Source organism: Hippopotamus amphibius, chromosome 17 (genome assembly GCF_030028045.1).
Source record: "Hippopotamus amphibius kiboko isolate mHipAmp2 chromosome 17, mHipAmp2.hap2, whole genome shotgun sequence".
Classification (NCBI taxonomy): domain Eukaryota; kingdom Metazoa; phylum Chordata; class Mammalia; order Artiodactyla; family Hippopotamidae; genus Hippopotamus; species Hippopotamus amphibius.
This window is the reverse complement of record NC_080202.1, coordinates 37,647,920-37,653,479: the sequence shown is the minus strand read 5'-3', so window position 1 is coordinate 37,653,479 and position 5,560 is coordinate 37,647,920. Positions and strand designations below refer to the sequence as shown.

General features: G+C 51.5%; 1 long non-coding RNA gene across 2 annotated transcripts in view; it reads right to left on the bottom strand.

The window, feature by feature from the left end:
* The window catches only part of LOC130840311 (uncharacterized), a 32,946-nt gene that overhangs the window by 26,503 nt on the left and 883 nt on the right, over positions 1–5,560 (bottom strand). The window lies entirely within an intron of this gene.

Here is a 5,560-nt window from a genome sequence, read left to right as displayed (position 1 = left end):
CTTGGCAATGCAGCTTCCTTTGTCTTTTCCCTCCGAGAGCTCAGAGAGGGGAATCCCGAGGAGGGAGCCCTGGTCTCTCGGAGCGCTCCACACTAGGACCAAGACAGGACCTTGCCCTCCTGACCTTGGCAAATCCAGGCCACAGCCCGGAAAGGGCTTCAGCCACATGGACCTCCTGGTATTGGCACAAGCCCCCAGAGCACCTGGGTGGGACTCTACAGAGGGCAGGGCCTGATGCAGGTGTTCCTGCTTTGTTCTTCTCTAAACCAGTTCTGCCCAGATCAAAGCAGGCATACTCTGCCCAGAGACTCAGCAGCAGCGCCTGCCTTACCAGCAAGTGAATTCCTCCACTCAACCCTCCAACTCCTGGAGCAGGGCTTTGGCCTCAGCCCGTTAGTAAGAAGCTTGGGAGAGAAATCCAAAGGCACTTTGCCTCAGTCAATTCCAGAAGGCTAAAGAGTGTGGAGAAAACACAGTTCCCCAAGATGCCTTCCCAGAGTGGAGGGCCAGGCCAAAACCCAGCTCTACCCAAGAGAGAACCCTGGCCACAGGTTATGTTTTTCTTCTATCCCCTCACCCCAGCACCGCAGGGAAGACAGCAGGCTGATTTTGGTTTTCGCAAGTGCTACAGATCTGAAATTTTGGTGGGGATTTGTGGGGGTGGGGGTGGGACAGGGCTCATTAGGAGATCAGGGATTGTGATGGTAGGCAGCTTGAGATTGGCGCCAGCTCAGGACCTGTGTTTAAACCTAGCAGGGGCCTGAAGAGCATCTGGGCTGAAGGAAGAGGCAAGTTGTTCTCAAGCACATAGAAAACAGTATGTGTTTTTCTTATAACAGCAATGCCTCTTAATCCGCCTCAAAAGGACACAGCCAGGGTGGCTGTTCTGTGCAGGAGTGGCAAGGCTCGTTTAGAGCTATCCATCTCCTTACTGTGTTTCCTTTGTCACCAGTGGCCTGCATTTTTGCAAGCAAACAGCTTGTCCTTAGAGCCAGTCCACCCTTGCACCAGTTGAAGAAATAAAAAGGAGATGGATCTCAGATGGATCACAGGTTCTCTGCCCCCATCACTTCTCTATTAACAGGCAGGGAGACCCGTCCCAAGCACACTTAAGCCCTTTGGGTGATACCAGACCAACCACTGACTCTACCCTGATGTGGAAGCCTCCTAACCAGCACAGCAGCTCCACATCTCATTGCTGCACTGGCAGGAGGAGGAAAACATGAGGTATATTTATCTACTCATGTGTGGATTGTGTGACTAGAAAACTGCCTTACCGTGTTCTTGATCGGGATTGGCGGAGAGAAGGGGAAGGTTAACAACTGACCTCTTTCTACCACGTGTTCCTCACAGGCTTTGCTCTCAGGCACAAAGAACTAGCCTTGCCTGGGAACTGATTCCAAGTCATGCGCTTTATGCTTCAAGTGTGGAAACTGACCTGACTCCTCAGCATCCTTTGGAAATGAGGTGCCCGCTCCCAGCAGGCAGAACAGGTGCTGGCAGTGGGGATTTGCCTTCTCCAGTGAGACACACGGGTTCAAAAGTTACGCCTGACCATCTCTGCCTCCCAGGGGATGCCTGAGTTAGAAAGGGAGCGGGAAGGTGTATTCTGCCTAGCACAGCTGATGGCCTGAGGAAAGAATGGAGAGACCTAGCGGCAAGTCAGCCCTCATCTGCTTTAATCCAGCCCTTATTTACTTGAGAGTTGCAGTGGGGGGACTGTTGACACGGATGCAGTCCAAGCTCACCCCAGGCCAGAGGCCTCCTCAGGACACCTGATCGGCCCTGGTTGAAAGTCTGGGGGCAGGTCAGCCCCAGCAGCTGGAGAGTGGGGGTCACAGCCCGAGTTCCCTCGCCAGGGTTCTGTGCACCAAGGTCACCCCTCACCGCCCCCTCCTGTCTGTTCAGTGATGCTCAATGCTGCGGCTCATCCACCCCAGATATGAAGATTATGAGCCTGAAATAAAAGGAGGCTGGGGAAGACCCTCTTCTCCTGAAGGCACATCAGGCAAAGTACCCTTTTTTTTTCCCTTAACTAAACCAGCAAATAGATCTCAGGCTTCCTTCAAACGACTCAGTCCATCTTGATAATCACCTTTTGAGGACCCTTGGAGGCCCCACACTTGAGTTTAATGGTGGGAGCCACCTGCAGCATCTCAGGTCCCTGGACCCATCAGGGGCTCGTGGCTGAGGTCTAGATGGTGGTGGATTCCAGGGAACCTAACTTGGGGGTTAGACACTGCCTTGGGACAAAGATCTCCTGTCACCTGACCAAGGTCTCTGGGGCTGGGATGAAGCCACTAAAGGAACTGCAATAATCTCAGGACAGATGGCAGTTGGGTTTCCTAGTGAAGGGATCCCCAGAGAGTAGAAGAGCAGGGAGTGAGTCTGGGAGGATGGAATAGAGAACAGGGGTGTGGGTGAAAAGGAAGCAAACCATGGAGGGAGAAGGAGAGGAGGAGCGTCAAATACCTGCGCATCGGGATCGGCAAGAGGAGATAAGAAACGACCACAAGTCAGGCCAAGAGGATTGACCAGGATTTCTCAAAAGAAACTAAGGACCCGCCAGGTCATATCCTTTGGGTCTGCTGAGAACGCCTCAGGCCTCCTCCCCCAGCCTGTGGTCCACTGTCTGATTAGCCAGTGCCAGGGCTAAGACAGATGCCCTAGGCAACTCAGTCTTGGAAACCCTAACATCCCTCCAGCCAGCAAAGGCCCTCCTGGTGGCCCTGCTCCCACCAGGTGCCAAAAAAACCCAAGCCCCATTCCCCAGGTCCAGAGAAGTTTAAGAAAAGCAGATTATGCATAAACAATACAGATTAGCATTTCCTGGCTGGGATTTTGAGAAGGAGCCAGGGAAATTAAGTAGTCCCTCCCACGAAGGAGCTTCCCATGGGGAACACGTATGAAAACGACGGGACATATTTGGGGAGCAATCCGTGGGCACATGCAAAGGGGTTAACCCCATAACTGCAAGCAGGACACTGGGGTAAGGGTCAGCTTCCCTGCAGCCCCCTCTGGGTCCCCTGATAACCACACTCAGGGCTCAGGCATCTGCTGCCAGAGCACCAAGTACCCACCCGTCGGAGTGTCCTGAGGCGCCACGCTGAGTTCACCCCAGGCCGGGCGGGAGAACTCCTGAGACCTGGGCCCCCGGCACGCCGTCTCCAGCCTGCTGGCGGTCCCCTGGGAAGCTGGGTGCCCCTCGGGAGCATCTTCACCACTCCCCCAGGCCCCCTTCCCTTCCCAGACATTGTCATCTTCCCCCATGGCTTCAAGTGCCACCTCGGAGGCTCACGACACCTAAACCATCCCATCAGCCCAGACCTCTCTCCCAGCTCCAGAAGTGACTTTTCAACCCAACCGAATGTGGCTATTCCATAAACCCTCACACTCAACAGGTCTGATGGCCACTTCACCTTTCCCTTAAGCCTCTCCTCCAACATGCCCCCAGTTCAAAGAACAGCACCGCCCATATCGCCTAAAGCCATCCTGCTGAGTCAAATCCCTCCTTACCACCTCACACCCGCCCAAACTCAGGCATCAGGCTCCCCACTCCCAGCTCTGGCTTAGAGAACACAGCAGCGTCTCCCAATGTCTTCCGGCCACCACCTCGCCCTCCTTTGCCCACCACCCACTTTGGTCACCAGAGCCACGTCCAAAAACAAAAATCCAGGGACTTCTCTGTGGCACAGTGGTTAAGAATCCGCCTGCCAATGCAGGGGACACGGGTTCAATCCCTGGTCTGGAAAGATCCCAAATGCCACAGAGTAACTAAGCCCGTGCGCTACAACTACTGAGCCTGCGCTCTAGAGCCCTCGAGCCACAACTATGGAGCTTGCATGCTGCAACTACTGAAGCCCTTGTGCCTAGAGCCCATGCTCCGCAACGAGAAGCCACCACAACGAGAAGACTGCATACTGCAACGAAGAGTAACCTCTTCTTGTGGTAACTAGAGAAAGCCCACATGCAGCAACGAAGACCCAACGCAGCCAATAAATAAATAAATTTATAAAAAACAAACAAAAACAAAAATCCAATCACCAAGATGTAACTGAAATGTAGAATTCAATCAAACAATTAGACTAAAAGGTGACTTAAGAACATAAATGCAAAAGCATCAGGAGAAAACAGGCAAGGCATAGCCCCCAAACTCACACTCAGCCTTGCTGCATATTAAGAAACCGGGTGCCTCTGTCAATGCAGTATTGCAATATAGCTCCTATTCATTGAAGACTGTTGAGAAAAGATTAGTAACTTTACAAAGTAGGGTGTAGGGGGTGTGTGTGGGCAAAATGTTTAAGAAAAAGCAGTAACAATAAAAAATTCGTTTCTCCCAAGCTGACAAACCCCTTGCTGGGGTTGCTGCAGTAGCAGCATAGCCAGTGCGCCTTGTCCCCACTCTAGTTTGCACTGTGGGGCTGCTTTGTGACCTAGACACCAAATCCCACTAGGCAGAAAAGCACAATACGAGCCTACTTATTATCTCCAAGACAAAGGTGGAAATACAAAAAGGCAACCAGTTGCAAACTTCCTCACTAAAGCCAAGGATGGAAGAGGCTGTCAGAATGTAGTGTCTTTTCTCTCTGCCTGGCCTTAAAAAACCAGGAATTAGACACCCTCGTTCGACAGCAGCACAGGATAAAAACTTAGAATAGTTGTCTAAAGCCCTCGCCACCTGCCTGATCTTCAGCAGGCACTGAGCCCGTCTACTTGCCTGGTCTGTTTTCTCACCACCTCGCTCCAGCAGCATCACAACAAGAGAGCTGGTCCCTCTTCCTGGCATGCGTGTTCCGTTGCCCATGTGGAGAACACTTACGCGTTAAGACATCAAATGTCTGCTCCCTTTACGAAGCCTTTCCTGACTGTGTGACCCCTGGAGACCACTTCCTCCTTTTTGCTCCACTTTACCTTGCAGAAACGTCTGTTAAAGTTCCCGTAACTCCTTAGCTTACAGATCTGCCTGCCCCATAGACTATAAGCCCCTTGTGGGCAGCAACCCTGCATCATCTTCATGTTCTCAGACCTAGCTCAGTGCCTGGTCCAAAAGAAGTCTTTAACACATGTCTACCCCCGCTATACTGAGTCCTTGGCTTTTTAATTTTTAAGCAAACCATTCAGATGATCCTAGTCTTGGTGCCCTAGAATCTTAGGTCCAGGTAGCATAGCCCAGCAGTGCTAAGAGTGTAGCTACATGAACAAAATCATCTGAGCTGAAGGGTACTAATCACTGCTCACCCAGGTTCAAGTGCAGGGCCTTGCAAGGACGGGAGCAATGTTCATATGTGGAAAGGTAACCTCAACAAGAAAGAAAGCCCAGTCAACTCTCTCGCTATTGTGTTGATAGAGAAAAATAACACAAAAAATTTCAACCAGTGGAGAATCCACAGATCAACATCATTAAGCTTGGAGACATGTATTATTTCTTTGCAGCAAATCTGTCTTCCAGATGCTATTTGGCTCAAGCTATGCGCACATAATAAAGGATGATGGGTATCTAATGTAGAGCTTAATGAAGCTTGGCTGTAACGCAGACACCTGACAGGGCAGGAAGTTCCCC